Here is a 17,835-nt window from a genome sequence, read left to right on the forward strand (position 1 = left end):
CTCAGAGGGAGAGCATCTCTCCTAGACCCAGAGGGAGAGCGTCTCTCTTAGACCCAGAGGGAGAGCGTCTCTCTTAGACCCAGAGGGGAGAGCGTCTCTCTTAGACCCAGAGGGAGAGCGTCTCTCCTAGACCCAGAGGGAGAGCGTCTCTCCTAGACCCAGAGGGAGAGCGTCTTTCTTAGACCCAGAGGGGAGAGCGTCTCTCTTAGACCCAGAGGGAGAGCGTCTCTCTTAGACCCAGAGGGAGAGCGTCTCTCTTAGACCCAGAGGGAGAGCGTCTCTCTTAGACCCAGAGGGAGAGCGTCTCTCTTAGACCCAGAGGTGAGAGCGTCTCTCTTAGACCCAGAGGGGAGAGCGTCTCTCTTAGACCCAGAGGGAGAGCGTCTCTCTTAGACCCAGAGGGAGAGCGTCTCTCTTAGACCCAGAGGGAGAGCGTCTCTCTTAGACCCAGAGGGAGAGCGTCTTTCTTAGACCCAGAGGGAGAGCGTCTCTCTTAGACCCAGAGGGGAGAGCGTCTCTCTTAGACCCAGAGGGAGAGCGTCTCTCTTAGACCCAGAGGGAGAGCGTCTCTCTTAGACCCAGAGGGAGAGCGTCTCTCCTAGACCCAGAGGGGAGAGCGTCTCTCTTAGACCCAGAGGGAGAGCGTCTCTCTTAGACCCAGAGGGAGAGCGTCTCTCTTAGACCCAGAGGGAGAGCGTCTCTCCTAGACCCAGAGGGAGAGCGTCTCTCTTAGACCCAGAGGGAGAGCGTCTCTCTTAGACCCAGAGGGAGAGCGTCTCTCCTAGACCCAGAGGGAGAGCGTCTCTCTTAGACCCAGAGGGAGAGCGTCTCTCTTAGACCCAGAGGGAGAGCGTCTCTCTTAGACCCAGAGGGAGAGCGTCTCTCTTAGACCCAGAGGGGAGAGCGTCTCTCTTAGACCCAGAGGGAGAGCGTCTCTCTTAGACCCAGAGGGAGAGCGTCTCTCTTAGACCCAGAGGGAGAGCGTCTCTCTTAGACCCAGAGGGAGAGCGTCTCTCTTAGACCCAGAGGGAGAGCGTCTCTCTTAGACCCAGAGGGAGAGCGTCTCTCTTAGACCCAGAGGGAGAGCGTCTCTCCTAGACCCAGAGGGGAGAGCGTCTCTCTTAGACCCAGAGGGAGAGCGTCTCTCTTAGACCCAGAGGGAGAGCGTCTCTCCTAGACCCAGAGGGAGAGCGTCTCTCTTAGACCCAGAGGGAGAGCGTCTCTCCTAGACCCAGAGGGGAGATCGTCTCTCTTAGACCCAGAGGGAGAGCGTCTCTCCTAGACCCAGAGGGAGAGCGTCTTTCTTAGACCCAGAGGGAGAGCGTCTCTCTTAGACCCAGAGGGGAGAGCGTCTCTCTTAGACCCAGAGGGAGAGCGTCTCTCTTAGACCCAGAGGGAGAGCGTCTCTCTTAGACCCAGAGGGAGAGCGTCTCTCTTAGACCCAGAGGGAGAGCGTCTCTCCTAGACCCAGAGGGGAGAGCGTCTCTCCTAGACCCAGAGGGAGAGCGTCTCTCTTAGACCCAGAGGGAGAGCGTCTCTCTTAGACCCAGAGGGAGAGCGTCTCTCTTAGACCCAGAGGGAGAGCGTCTCTCTTAGACCCAAAGGGAGAGCGTCTCTCTTAGACCCAGAGGGAGAGAGTCTCTCTTAGACCCAGAGGGGAGAGCGTCTCTCTTAGACCCAGAGGGAGAGCGTCTCTCCTAGACCCAGAGGGAGAGCGTCTCTCTTAGACCCAGAGGGAGAGCGTCTCTCTTAGACCCAGAGGGAGAGCGTCTCTCTTAGACCCAGAGGGGAGAGCGTCTCTCTTAGACCCAGAGGGGAGAGCGTCTTTTATAGACCCAGAGGGAGAGCGTCTCTCCTAGACCCAGAGGGAGAGCGTCTCTCTTAGACCCAGAGGGAGAGCGTCTCTCTTAGACCCAGAGGGAGAGCGTCTCTCTTAGACCCAGAGGGGAGAGCGTCTCTCTTAGACCCAGAGGGAGAGCGTCTCTCTTAGACCCAGAGGGAGAGCGTCTCTCTTAGACCCAGAGGGAGAGCGTCTCTCCTAGACCCAGAGGGGAGAGCGTCTCTCCTAGACCCAGAGGGAGAGCGTCTCTCTTAGACCCAGAGGGAGAGCGTCTCTCCTAGACCCAGAGGGAGGAACGTATCTTTTGAACCGGGTGGAGAGTGCTATTATTGCCACCCCTAAGGTACAGAAAATCGGAACACATGCAGGGCCTCTTGGAGGTCTGGTGCACAATGCCACACGGGGTCCCCTTATTAATTAAAGGCAATTAAATAGGCCTGTTCTGGGGCCCTTTCTTGTGTGGAGTGCAGGGCAACCCCCCCCACCTCCCCCACATCTGGGCAGCTCTGATATCATGGGAAAGGGCTTTTTCTTCTCGAGTAGTGTGTCATTAAACATCAGACAAAAACCAGGACCGTTACAGTCTCGGGAAGACTTACAGATTTCCTGGGACTGCTACCTCATTAACAGGATGATACTTGGAAAACCAGGACAGGTGTCAACCTTAGAGAGTGCTCCATTACTGATTCTGTGCTGTCATGGGAATGGACATCCTGCCCTGTCAGTCATCCTTCCCCGTACCACCGCAATGAGATTCTCGCACGACCTGCTGCTGCAGCCAAGACAAAACTAACGCTTCGCAAAAATCACTTATCCCACTTTCCCATCTATGTTTTTGTCATCTACCCTTTTTTAATGTTAAAGCAGAACGTGATTGAGTTGTTGAAGCCTGCAGTTTCGTGCAAGTCGGTGGTTCATGTCGGCCACAAATCCCCACTTTCTTGTGCCAAGGACCACAAAAGACGTCTTTGTTGCTTCAGCGAGAGAGAGAGAGAACGGGAGAGAGAGAGAGAGCGCGAAGGACGGAGTGAAGTGAGCCTCAGTTTGTTGCGGCACAGACTCGTTGAACGAATGCGTTAATTCCTTACAGCGGGAATGTGTATTCCTTGGCACAGTGGCTCATTGTTTTACGTGGGCATGCATGCATCGCCTGTTTAATTTCGGGAGAATGTGCTGTGTGTGTGTCCGTGCTCGGACAGAGCGGGGAGCGTGGCGAAAATGGGCTCGTTGGCACGTCCCGTGATTGTGTGGCGTATCGGTCTGTAACTGTGTCTGTAGTAAGCTTTACAGCTTTCAAATATCCATGTTACAATATTATGTGAATCTCAAGACACATATTGGACGGTTTGCGGATGAAAGGGGGTGGATTATGCGAGATTAGTTGGCTTTAGTTCCTCATTAAAAATAAATATAATCAAGGGTAAAAAAAAATCACAGCAAAATAACTGAAATTTAATAGTTTACGATGTTTTAAGCTTTGATTTCAGCTCTCTCGCTGTGATCTTGCTGGTTCAGCAGTTCCATTGCTGGATTCTTTTTTCCGCCTGAGGACGACAGCTTGTGTTGCGATCGAAACGTCGTGATATATTTTTATTTTTATTTTTCTACCTACGTGACTTTACCGAAAGAACCAAAGAATACGGATTCCTGTAGTCACGAAAGCTTCGAATCAAGATTGTTCATTTCAATTAATGTTTAAAATATTAACTTTTTGTTAGAACGCATAGTTGTGTTTTATAAATATCAAATTAATTTCCAGACAATACAAATGCATTTCATTTGCTCTTAGAAAATATTTTATGAACATCTATGCAATGCTGGTATTGTGATGACCATAGTCCATGTATTCTTAATCTGGCTAGAGAAGGGTATGGGATACAATACTGCAAGTATTGCTCCACTGTTTGTAGAGCACTAGTAGAGCACAATTGGAAGCTGAGTTCAATCCCTAGTAAGGTGTCGATTAGACCCATCATCCTGCTAGGGTTCATGAAATAAATACGACTTTGTGGGAAGTCAACAGCCATTGTCTTACAAAAAAATCCGATCAGTGACATTTACGTAATATGGCGATTGTTGCCACTGATTTATCTCTACCAGATGAACACCTTTTCGTGCTGATGTGAACCTGAATACGCTTTGATTTGTGACGTGAAAAGTTACGTGCTAATGTGCCTTGAGAAGAACGTTTTTAATCATTCCAGGTACTCACTTCCAGTTATGACACACGGTCCAACAACTACAAAAATTGAGCAAAAACTTTAAAGGTATTGATCATTCAAACTGTTCAGAAAGGTTAGTTAGGCTTGGGCAGGACATGTTGCCCGACGGGATAACAACCAATGGCCAAAATCCATGAAGGAATTGCAGCCAGGGGATGCAACACATATGGAGCGATGAGATCAGCTGGTGCGTAGGGGCCACGTGGTTTGTTACATCGTAGAATCATGAGAGATGGCAACAGCTTGGGGAGAAGTTCATCCAGCAGTGGATGGATCATGGCTGCTGCTGCTGCTGATGATGATAAAGGTAACACTCGTGACTACTACAAGCACAGTTGCAAACAAACAAACAAAAACAAAATCATGGCTTAATATTCTTAGGTTTTTTCGGTAAAGTCACGTAGGTAAAACATTAAAATTAATAAAAGTAAAATAAAATAAAAATCACGACGTTTCGGATACAGCTGTCGTGGCTGTGACGGTTCCACCTGAAGACGGAAGCTTGTGTTGCCTCCGAAACGTCGTGATTTTTATTTTATTTTACTTTTATTAATTTTTATGTTTTACCTACGTGACTTTACCGAAAAAAACCTAAGAATATGAATCCTTGCAGTCACGAAAGCTTCAAATCTAGAAAAATCATGGCTTGCAATATTTCACGGCACAAAAGACACTAAGAGGTTTACGGCAACTGTCATTCTTCAGGTCCTAATCTTGCAAATTGCCATGCACAGGCCACGTGTGGGAGTGAGCGCGCTTGTAAGGCAATTTAATCCTTGCCGAGTGAGTGATAGTGGAGACAAGAAACGGAGACGGTTGAAAATGTATGATTCTCTGCGGTAAACTTCCTTGGCAGGAGTGGGGCTGGCACGATGTCTTGTCTGCTCAGGACACGAGAGCTCTGTGCATATTTAAACATTGACATAACACAATACACTATCTGTTTTTTGTTGTTGTTGTATAGTATTAAATGCAAAAGCCCGAGACTCGGGAGGCTGATCCCAATGTCTGTTTCAGAACACCGAGAATCTATTTAGTTTTTTATTCCGATCTCATCGGATCAGATGCTGAGCAGCAATGCGCCTGCAGAGTGTTTGTACAACATGGGTGACCGCATGTATCAACAAGAGCTGTAGGCTCCTGCGGGGCCTTGCAGTCAGCAGAGGCCTTTGCAGCAATATCAATTGTTGCACTGTACTATGCTCCGACATCTGTACACTGACGAACTTGCTGACGCATGGGTCAAATAACCCATAACCCACTCGGTGTGGGGAGACTCATCCAGCAGTGGATTGACAAAAGGATTGTATACGGTATATCCTCATCATCATCATCAGCCATGGTCAATAACCTGCTGGATTAAGGCCTCTCCGAGGTTTATTTCCTCATTAAAAATAAATATAATCAAGGGTAAAACAAAATCAAGGCGTCCTCTCATATGCATTCCATTCCTTGACTGCCAATCCGTCACTACTCTTGACCATTGACCGTGATCCCGTCTTGCGACGTGTCCTGCCCAAGCCCACTCCCCACTCGCTGTTGTTAACAGTTTAATTAAGTTAATTAAACCGTGGATGTTCGCTAAACACACGTCTTCATCTGTCTGTATCTCAATCTAATCCCAAGCATGTGTAATGTAGTAACTTGTCGGGAGACGACCTTACGGGTAGCACACTCTTTATTAACACCAACTTATATTACACGGGTGGCTAACTGCAGCCTAACCCACGGGGTTCCCCTGGCTACACCCACACGGGCTCTTACGCCCCGTAGCTTCTCGGAACCCACCCGGCTGGGGTGTCCGTCTCGACTCTGGGTCCCACAGCCTCGTCCCACATGGACGTCAGACCACGGGTCCCACAGTCTCGCCTCCGAGCCACACAGGGCCCCGGCCCTCACAAGGACAGCGGGACTAGGGGTCTCAGGGCCCTACCTCTTCAACTCCGTCTTCGATCTTCAACTGGTTAACAACTCCCCGAGTGCTCCCGCGCGTCCCCCTTTATAGTCCTCCATGCGGACGTCGCTGAGAGCACCCACCCCAGTTGACCAATCGCTGCGCGCTGCCCACGATCATATTTCCCACCTTGTGTCAGCGCGCACAACCACGCACCCCGCGCCGCCCCGTGATCTATCACTGTCGGCGCGCGTCAACACCACCACTACACATGCATCTCTCCATGCTGCTTTGTGGACTTCTCATTTTTTTTTGTCCATGCGCGTTCGCACAAGATCAAACCAGCTTTTCATATGTAGAGTGTCTCTGACAGTCTCACTTGTTGGCATAATTGTCAATGACTGCACAGCAAGGGCACAGTCAAATTGTGGATGCTGATTGGTGTCCTAATCGCGAGTGGCTCCCCGGTGGTTGTCGGTTAGATTGCAGATGCACAGTGACCTGTTATCTACAGCAAAGCTGCTTTCATTAATTACTGTTGACACACTATATGTAGCCCTGGCAAACCCCATTTAACATGTTTAACTATATGCGACCACTATAATTATATTAAACCCACTTAATTGCCGGCTGCTGACTCAGTACCGAGCCTGCTGTTCGTCCGCTAATGTCTCTTTAAAGGTTCCGTCATCAGCATAATTATCATTTGTCACCTTGGTGATTGGGAGAAGGTGACTCAAACATTCCATGAATGTGGTGGGTGTCTCAAAGCAATATCTAGACATGGTGGTGGTGTCCAGATGACAGGCCACCCACAGTGACTGCGCCTCTGCTAAACGCAAATAAAATAACGTATCGCGCTTCATTCAGTGAAGCCCAGTTTTGAGTGCATACTGTGCACAACTGGAAAAAAATCGCAAATTCGCGGCTGTGTAACATGTGGCGATTTCGTGACATGACTTACACGCAATTACCAGGACGTTTTCTCCATGCTACTAGTAGAGCGGCATGGATTAATATTTTTGTACGCATAAATCACAGAACGGTCCTAATCAAGGTTTAACCACTATAACGAAATAATACAAATTATGTCAATACTCTACTCTGATGGATGAAGGCATCGCAGTGTTTGTCATGGAGGTGGTTTCATTGACCATAAGGGTTGAATTCCAAATATCAAACGCCATTGATGTTAGCCATCGCCAAGCATGGGACTCGACCACTAAACAGGCTCAATTCTCTTTAATATTCTGATCGGGCAAATTCCGGATCATTTGGTATCTCATATCTTACAAGATTTGGCTGAATATATTTGTCTCAAACGAAACAGCGTTTTTCTCTCACAGTTGAATTCTTTGGTGAGATCACAGTGTTCTTGCAATGTTGACACCAACCCACACAAATCATGAATATATGTATTGTTTTATTATTTATGTGGAGAGACAGATATGGACAGGAAGCGTATTGGCTGCGAACACATTGTTCACACGAAAACACAGACACACACGCATGCCAAAAACATATGATTTTTAAAAAAGATGAACACAACCGCTGTTAGTGGCTACTACGTGTGGAGAGTGATGGGTGACATGGCGTGGTGGTTTGGAGACTGCTCTCCAACTATCTTAGGTGGGTTTGACCCCTGGTCACGATGCACAACAGTTACCAATTCGAATCTAAACCTGCCAAGGGTTTCCCAGAGACCCTCTCTGCCTTTACTCAGAGTCCGTTGAGGTGTGGCCACTATCAGCAGCTATACAGGGGATTTAAACATATTCGCTTCAATGACCATAGACAATAAATAATAGATTAACTATAAATACAAACAGGTTTTTCAACTTAAACAGGAAAGGAAGATCTTGACATTTTTTTTTCTGCCAGGTGACCTTTTATAAGCAGTGGGGAGAGTATTCTTGTATCAGAAGTTAGTCTTTGCTTTCTGTCACGAGTGGGTAATGTTAGGATGTGTTACTTATAGGTTACATGCCTCTTGGTTTATTGTAACATTGTAAAGTGTTTTGAGAGGCTGGTTGTCATGGTAAGGAGCGATGTAAATAAACTTGAATTGAATTACAGCAGAACTGCACTTATGTGTTTACAACACATTCCTGCGGAGGGAGCTGGTAGGAACGTTGGGTTGCTTGGTCAATGGCCAGGGTCAACGGCGGCGTGGTGTATTCCGCAAATATGGCCGACTGTGAGGGCGGGCACAAGCCGGCGTGAGTAGGTTAAACGTTGAGTTTTATAAGGACACCACGGGGTGACCAGCCCCTCCCCACCCAGCCCCACCCCTCCCACCCCCCACCCAGCCCCACCCTCCCCACCCAGCCCCTCCCCACCCTACCCTCCCCACCCATCCCCTCCCCACCCTCCCCTCTCCACCCAGCCCCACCCCTCCCATTTTTGGATGCACGACGGACGGACACAATAATCCCCTGTGGGCTGGTGGAACCAGGAGGTTCCTACCAGTATTACATGTGCTCATATCCAAATTCAACTGCACCTTAACAGCAAGCAACTATCAAGATGCACCTTAATAGGTGCTCGATGACACGCGCAGACACATCAAACACTGCCTTTTGTGTTTCGTGTGTCCCCCCCCCCGCACCTCCCATTAGCAGGGTCGGCTACGTACGGTGCGAAAGAGGTTCAGCATACACACACGCGCACGGCGACTGGCTTCACCCCCATTCGGGATGATGTCATCGTTTCATGCACAGTGGCTGTAACAGAGAGGGACGCAGAGAGGAGGAGGAGGAGATGGAGGGGCACACAGGAGGGACAAAGAAAGAGTGGATGTGTGGGAGGGGAAAGTGGGAGGAGGGACAGAGAGTGGAAGGGGGGAGGGATGGATATCGTGAGAGGGAGAGACAGGATGGAAACTATCAATCAATAATATATGTTTTTTTGGGTTAGATGGCGTAAATATATAAACGTGTCGTTAAAACTCGTCACCACCCGACACAGCCAACTAGTAAGGGTTGCCACGTAAACAGAACATGGCCAATTCGTCACTAGTACAGCACACCGGTGTGTTGGAGAGCCAAGCCACAACATTTGCAATCTGAGTACTGTGATTAGTCGGGAGGAACGAGAGAATAAAGAGGGCGGACTGAGTGAAGTGGGAAGATTCAACGACGGGGATGCCCAGACGGGGGGATGGAGACACCGAGGGATTACAGGGATACCGAGACAAGGGAGGCGCAAGAGTAAAGAGGAGTGACAGGAAGGGAGTGACAGACAAGAGGAGGGGTGATAAAGAGAGAGACACACACAGATAAGGAGGTAACACAGGGGCCTGAGAGGAATTAGCTCTAAGTCGATTTGATTTGTTGCACGGGTGATCACGTTTAGCCAGTTTCTCGGCTATTACACAAGTGAGGTCCGTGGTGCCGTGAGCACAACAACACAACCACGAACACCACCAAAATCGCAGCTGAACGAGTGCAGACAGGGAGGGAGGGCCCTTTAGGAATATTGCACACAACTAATGGGCAGGGAGTGAAGAGGACGGAGTGAGAGGAGAAGTGGGAGGGAGGGAGGGAGCATTGCAAGACAAAGGGAGGGAGGTGACTGAGTGGGCCGGGTTGGGTTCTCGAAAAGGGGAGGGACTTTAGTGGGAGCCAGGGGGGAGGGAGGGGGGAGCCAGGGGGAGCCAGGGGGGAGGGGCAGGGGAGCCAGGGGGGAGGGACAGGGGAGCCAGGGGAGGGCCGGGGGAGCCAGGGGGAGGGACAAGGGAGCCAGGGGGGGACGGGGGAGCCAGGGGGAGGGACGGGGGAGCCAGGGGGGAGGGGCAGGGGAGCCAGGGGGAGGGACGGGGGAGCCAGGGGGGAGGGACGGGGGAGCCAGGGGGAGGGACAGGGGAGCCAGGGGGGAGGGGCAGGGGAGCCAGGGGGAGGGACGGGGGAGCCAGGGGGGAGGGACGGGGGAGCCAGGGGGAGGGACAGGGGAGCCAGGGGGGGGGGGCAAGAGAGCCAGGGGGAGGGGAAAGAGAGCCAGGGGGAGGGGCAAGAGAGCCAGGGGGGAGGAGCCAAGAGAGCCAGGGGGGAGGGACTCACGCAGGAAAAGGGGAGGTGGCAGAGTGAGTGGGGAGGCTGCGCGGGGCTTCGAGGCGGACAGAGCGACGCTCGCTCCGCCACGGGTCGCTCTGTCGAGGAAAGCCTCCGGCACCCCTCACCACCTCCATCGCCTCCAGCAGAAGCTCACGGGTCCCACTGAAGGCTCTGGTTCGACCCCCGACGTCGCCGTGGAAGGATGCAAGGCACCGAGGTCCCGGCACAGGTGAGAGGACGAAGGGGGAGGGGAGTCGAACCCGTCTCGTTGCTGTGCAAAGGTTGACTTGTGTGAAACGTCTCTGTGCCGTGTACACAATACAGTGCAGGGGATACGCGTGTGGTGTTTTTATGTTGGGTGTGGGTTTAGTAGCCTTGTTAGTGCTGTCAAATCTAGTTGTGTGTGTTAGTCGTGAATGAGCATGATCAATCCACTGCTGGCCTGGATGTACAGCACGCGTGTTGTGTGTAACATGTAGTATGGCACTTTGCGTTTGTGTAGCTTAAGTCTCTGTGTGTTACCTGTGTGTGGATTGTCTCTGTGTGTGTTACCTGTGTGTGTGTGCACGTTATGCAACGCTTGCATCGATAACCAATATTCTACGGTATTGATACGTTACCAATGTGTTTGCGTTACCTGTGTAGGTTATAACTGTGCCGTATGTTACTTGGGCGTGTGTGGGTTATGAAACTTGCATGCAATATACTCGATACAATGCATCACAGTAATGCTTGTGTTACATGTGTGTTGATTATACCGATGAAGTTGGCTGTAGCTATATAGATTATATATATATAAATATCGATTCTATGTATATATATAGATCATAGCAACACATGCAACACAAAGAGGTGACGCTATTGCTGTCAATGGATGAATGAATACAGCACTCACTTGTGTACAGCTGACAGGTACTGTGTACATACTGTGTGTACATACCGTGTGTACATACTGTGTGTACATACCGTGTGTACACACAGTGTGTACATACTGTGTGTATTGTGTGTACACGCTGTATGTACACACTGTATACACACAGTGTGTACACACAGTACATACAGTGTGTACACACTGTGTACACACTGTGTGTACACACACTGTATACACACAGTGTGTACACACAGTACATACAGTGTGTACACACTGTGTACACTGTGTGTGTACACTAGGTACTGTGTGTACTGTGTGTACGCGCTGTGTGTACTGTGTGTACACACTGTATGTACTGTGTGTACACACACTGTATACACACAGTGTGTACACACAGTACACACAGGGCGTACACACAGTGTGTACACACTGTGTACACTGTGTGTGTACACTAGGTACCGTGTGTACTCTGTGTACGCGCTGTGTGTACACGCTGTGTGTACACACTGTATGCACTGTGTGTACACACTGTATGTACTGTGTGTACACACTGTATGTACTGTGTGTACACACTGTATGTACTGTGTGTACACACTGTATGTACTGTGTGTACACACTGTATGTACTGTGTGTACACACTATGTACTGTGTGTACACACTGTATGTACTGTGTGTACACACACTGTATGTACTGTGTGTACACACACTATGTACTGTGTGTACACGCTGTGTGTACTGTACACGTACTCTGTATGTACACTGTGTGTACTGTGTGTACACTGTAGGTACTGTGTGCACACGCTGTGTGTACACACTGTAAGTGTTGCGTGTGTACGCGCTGTGTATGTACACTACACGATAACTCCTCTAATCCGCGTTCAATACGGTCGAGGGAACAACATCACGGATCCTATAATCCGCGGGGGGGGGGGTTAAATCGCGGATAATAAGATGAATTTACCACGCAACTCTCTCTTATCCGCAAATAAACCCGTGACTCGTACGTTATGGGTAAAATCGCGGTTTATCGCGGATAATAGGAAGAAATATCCCCGGATAATGAGTTAATAGTACAGCACACCGATTGTGTTGGAGAGCAAATCTACAAGATTCACAAATCTGTCTGTCCGCCTGATGATGCTAGTTGTAATTACTGGCGAAACGTCGTACTCGGATTGTAAATGTCGTGGGTTCACTCTCCAACACACCGATTAGTGCTGTACTAGTAACGAATTGTCACGTTTCGTTTACGAGACAACCTTTACTAATTGGCTGTGTCGGGTGGTGGCGGGTTTAACGACACATTCATATGTACGCGATTTAACCCCGAAAAAAACCCTATATTCTGGATGTTACCTATGTGTTGGCTATCCAATACATGTGTGTTTATTGAACACCATCTTGTGTTACCTATGTGTGTGTGTATGTGTTTGGGGGCACACTTGTTTGTATAGCACATACAATAATGCTGTCTTGGTGTGTGTGCGTGTGATCATTTGGACTACACACCATTTCTGAACGTCAGTACTGTATATCCGCTGTTGTGTAGAGAACCCCAATGTTTATTGTCTTGTCTGTTTATTTTCTCCGTTTTTGCGTGGCATAGACAATACGGGGCTGTGTACCTTGGCTCAAGGCGTGAACCCGCACCTGGGAGCGTATTGGCTGTCTCTGCATTACAATGTGTCGGCTGGACGCGTGTCCTTTTGTTACCTTGTGTGTTGGCCATAAAGAATTGACAATACTTATTCAATAGGTGTTAGGGTGTTTGTTGCTACCCGTGTCTGCTGGCTTTACTGGTCTATGTTTATTGTGCCTGTGTGTTTTGACAATTTATATTCGGTGTATGTTGCACGTACGAACGTTGAACTTCTTTCACGCCGTACGTAGCCGATCGTGCTAATCGGATGTGCGTACTGTATTTTACCCGTGCATTGGCTATGCCTATGCAGAAGAGGTCTTCATGTTGGCTGTAAGGACACATCAATAGAAGGGATTATGCCTCGTGGTCAAGTCTGGTGATGGAATGACTGCCAAAGGAGAGACCATGTCTGAGAGGACGGACCACACAGGTGATGAAGGGATGAAAGAGAGAACGGTCTGTTAGAGATCACATTGGGAAAGTCTGCATCTAGCAGTGGATAGATTATGGCTGGTGATATATGTCAAACCATTATCAGTTCCTACGTTATTACAGGCTAATTCAGACCTTAGTGGTCACTCCGTGCCCTTATAAATCTCAATGTTCACCCCTACAAAGTGTCTGTATTACCTGTGGGCTAACTGTATCTGTATCTCCTACATGTACAGTATGTGGAGTGAATTTCCTGTTTTACCTGTGTATGTGTACTTCAAGTTTAATTTATTTAACAATACTGCAGTAAGCATTGCAGTGTTTCGGTATATCAGCTCAAGGTACTTACATGAATGTGTGTGTGTGCACCGACTGTCATCACTACAGACCAGTGGTTCCCAACCATTCTGGCTGCCAAATCAGTCAAAAATCTGGTGTTTGACAAAAAGAAAATCGCATCTGCACCAGTTCCGCAAACCACTTCCGTCATAACCTTGCAGACACTAGAGTAATCTGTGGAGCACAGGTCTGGAACCACTGCACTATACGATACAATTTACATAGTAGAGTGACAGTATTTTCTATGTACATTACGCCATTATGTTTAAATGACTCTTATTGGGTTTATACTTTGCAATCATCACCCCATTACTGGCAGAAAATTTCCCAGGTCACTCTTGTGCATGAGATTCATCCTGAGTTCTCACTTGGTTAAACAAAATAAACAAAAATTTTGACATCATCACTGTCAGTCGTATTTGCAATCCACTGCAGTAGTCTGAGAACTGAATTATCTGTATTGTCATTTTTCTGGAATATCTCTCAAAGTGCATTAATATGTGTACTCAATTTGTCTATGTGCAGGATGGTGATCACATAGTACATGCATTGCACAATTACACTCATACTTGATGTGTAAGCCCTTTGTCCTCATCACATATCAATATAACTGAGTGTAGTGCATGTGTGTCACACATTGTTCATCTCCCCCAAAACGATGGTTTATATTAAACTGCATCGGACCTGTGGCAGATGTGGCTAAATCCTGCACTCGTTAAACCATGGATCTCAAAGTAAAACCACACTGCCAGCTTCCATCATTCGCTGGCAGAATTTCAGATATTCACCAGGCCACTCATGAAGCCATCCGTTGACTCGCTCGCCAATCTCGGGATAAACATATAAACATAGCTCATCAACTCCCTGCGATATGAAAGAAGAAGCGTGCACCTCATTAAACATGTAAAATATTAACCTGCGCGGTTTACACGTCCCATCATAAAATATGCAGTGTGTGTGTGTGTGTGTCGCCTGCACGATGCGCGTGTGTTAGTGTCATTGTGCTTTCATCTCTGTCGAATCATTAAATCCCAGCGACTTCCATCTTGGGGCGTGTGGCCTCTCACCAACATCTGTCACCGAGACCTCGGGCTCATTTTTCATCGTTTGGCCAGATGCACAAGCGACTGTTTACCGCACTTGCTTGTCGTGGCAAGTCGACCGTTGCCGCGTTCGCAGTTCCAGCGCGTATGCCGCTGTGTGGCGGTTATGCCGCCACAGAGACCTCTTTGTTTGGTCAGGACCACAGCTGCGCCTTGCTGATGATGCCCAAGAGGTGTTAGCATGTGTTTGCGGTGGCCTCAATTAACTAAACACAGCGTAATTGGAAATTGTCATGTATTTGCAAAGGGCAGTTCGGCAAAATCTATTGTTGTACTTATGCGTATATTCTCCCTGAATTCGCCAACCCGCATTGGCCAGCATGGTGAAGTGTGGTCTAATCACTCATATGACATGTGGAGGCCTTAACCGGCAGTGGATTAACAAAGGGGATCAATTACTGGTGACTTAACTGTGAAAACAGTTCTTATAATAAGATAACATTTCTCCCATTTCTGGGTCACTCTTATTTCATACAAATATTTAGATAATAACGTGCTATTCTGTGGATAATAGGACAGAATTCTGCATGGATCAATTTGGTTGCATCGGACCATGTAATAAGTATACATATAAGAGGAGTCTCAATGTATATCCGTGTTGCACTTGACAGCGTGAAATTAGGTGCATCTCTTCTAGGTCAACTTGGCCGAAAGCTACCGTACACCTCTGCCCCCCCCCCTATCTCTTGTCCAGCGGGTCTTGAGATATGGCTGTACTGTGTTGAGGGGCTTTAGACATTCCAATTGCATATTTCTAACATCGGCACTCGAGAGACAAAGCCAGCTGGGAAGTGTGTGGTCTTCGCCACAAAACCCTCTGGTGTATGATTCCAGTCTTCGTAGGCACTCGCCAATAGCACTTACCCATAAATGGGCTAGTTAGGCTGAAAATGGCCTTTTTGTGGGCTTAAATTCTGACATGTTTAAGTTGGCAGTGTCTTTTAGCACACTGTATTTATATGGCTGATCCTTTGTGCTTCGAATTTGGCTTTTTTTAGCGTAACCTTGTAACAACGTCTTGGTTAGAGGAATAATTAACGGGCTTGACAACGGGAAAGCCTCGAGGCGGCTTTGTCATGGAATACTTTGTTTCCATGAAACAAAGTTTGCAGTGCCAGGCTGACCTGACATGGTCAACAAATGACTCCTCGTCTCCATATGAACTGCACAGCCCATTCCAATGTCTTCGTCGTCTTTCCCTCCCCACTGTGGCCTAGTAATTGAGCCAGTTAAGGCACATTTTTTTGCAGCCAGAAATCTAGGGGAAGTTGTGGTGGGCGGAAGGTGTTGAAATGTAATTAAATGTATGTTTTGTAAAGAATTTTTTTTAAAGCTTCTTACTTAAAAAATAGTCTCATTTACTTACGGGTGGTGGACCAGTTCACAGACTTAATTCAATGACGTATTGCGTTTCATCAGTTGTGATTGGATTGAAGGTTTTCGTTAGGTGTTTTTTTTTAACACTGCAAGTGGGGCGGTGGAGTGGCTTCAGTGGTGATGTGAACACGTCAGGTACAAAATAGGAAAAATAATAATTTACACCCCTTTGTCTGTCCGCTGTTGGATGAGGGCCGCCCAGCACCCTGCCAGCCGAAGGGGGTTGTATGAAAATACTACACGATGCTGACCTGTGTGGGTTGGTGCAGACGGGGAGCATAGACGCCGGAGCGTGGAGTACAATACAACAGTGGATTTTACTACACTCCCCTTTGCTGCCCACCACATAGTCCGATGAAAATCTGATAGTGGGATGGTGGTCACCCCATCCAGGCACTATGCAGGCACAAACCTCTGCTTAGCTTCGGAGATCTGAAGAGATTGTGGTGCATTCGAAGAGGTTTTGATCAGAGGTATGATTTGCATAAATAGAAAATAATGCATATTCTGTGAGTTCAGAATCAAGCTTAATAGGTGAATTTAATTGTTAGAAAATCACGTAGGAAGTTACACTCTACCAGTTCAGCAAAGGTTAATACTGTTCTCATTGAGGCGGATGTAAATGTGGTCAATTGCAGTCACGTAAAAATAACTTTATTTCTTTATAAAAAAAAAACCGCTGCCCTTTTTCATGTAATTTGGAAAATTCACAGAAGTGGTCAAAGTAGCATGCTTTTATCACTGACTAAGTTTACAGATGTGATAGAAAGTACTTGGAGACTCTTAAGCACATTCTTATCCCATGATGGGTTTTTTCCTTTTTTTTACTGCACTGCAGTAATTTTAAAATTAACCTTTAAATGAAATGAATTACGTAAGATGATTTTTATTCCATTTATGTTACAATTGTGCTTTCAGCATCATGTCACGAGGTGAAGACATTTTCACTCGTAACTCTGCCGTGATCAATGTTATTACCACCATGTGTCAGAGGTTTTGGATGATGGAATTACGCAACTATTTTTAAATCCACTTTTTCTATATCCCAACTAGAGTAAAACTTTTTTAATACCCTACAAAATGTATTTGTCATGTGTAAAAACAACCGATTGTTTTAGTTCCCAAATCTTGACAGGGTCAAAACACATTCCTGCGGAGGGAGCTGGTAGGAACGTTGGGTTGCTCGGTCAATGGCCAGGGTCAACGGCGGCATGGTGTATTCCGCAAATATGGCCGACTGTGAGGGTGGGCACAAGCCGGCGTGAGTAGGTTAAACGTTGAGTTTTATAAGGGCACCACGGGGTGACCAGCCCCATCCCCACCCAGCCCCACCCCTCCCACCCAACCCCACCCTCCTCACCCAGCCCCTCCCCACCCAGCCCCACCCTCCCCACCCAAGCCCCTCCCCACCCTCCCCTCTCCACCCAGCCCCACCCCTCCCATTTTTTGATGCAGGACGGACGGACACAATAATCCCCTGTGGGCTGGTGTAACCAGGAGGTTCCTACCAGTATTATTTTTTTACGCGATGTTACCTTTGTGCAATCTAGTGATGACTGAGTTAAAACCGTCCGCTCCACTCCACTTGAGAACCTGGTTTAATTTCAGCAGTGTCAGCCCTCGGTGTCTTTGATCTCTGAGCCACTGAGTCATCTCCATTGGCTCTCTTCCTCTTTTTAAAGAATTGAAGGCTTTCCTGAATCCCTTCCGCCACAGTGGCTGCTGCTGTTGATGACGTTAACATTTGGGCAGGTGGAATTACAGGTGATGCTATCTGTAAGTTGGGAATGTTCTCCATGCGTTTGTTTGCTGGCCTGTGCAAGGAATGGAGTGTACCTGCAGAAAATCCCACAAACTCTGGCACCTTTACAAATACAGCCTGCCAGAAACCTACTTGCTGTACTGCCCCACCCCCCCCCCATCTCTAGAGGGATCACTGCTTCATTGCCAGTAGCTGGTGTCACACACGACATCATCATTTCCCCACCAGCTAAAATCGGTGATTCGGAGTGGTCATTTCTATGTGATCAACCAACCCTATATCCGTGTCGTTAGATTCACAT

The 17,835-nt window shown here is 48.0% G+C and overlaps 1 protein-coding gene across 1 annotated transcript in view; it reads left to right on the plus strand.

The window, feature by feature from the left end:
• The first annotated feature begins 10,031 nt into the window (after nucleotides 1–10,031).
• The window catches only part of LOC144943493 (transmembrane protein 198-like), a 41,619-nt gene continuing 33,815 nt past the window's right edge, over nucleotides 10,032–17,835 (plus strand). Inside the window, exon 1 of the mRNA XM_078870984.1 lies at nucleotides 10,032–10,237. The gene's annotated coding sequence lies outside the window, so the exon portion shown is untranslated. The remainder of the gene's footprint in view (nucleotides 10,238–17,835) is intronic.

The sequence above is a fragment of the Lampetra fluviatilis genome, chromosome 31 (genome assembly GCF_964198595.1).
Source record: "Lampetra fluviatilis chromosome 31, kcLamFluv1.1, whole genome shotgun sequence".
In the NCBI taxonomy this organism is placed as follows: Eukaryota; Metazoa; Chordata; class Hyperoartia; order Petromyzontiformes; family Petromyzontidae; genus Lampetra; species Lampetra fluviatilis.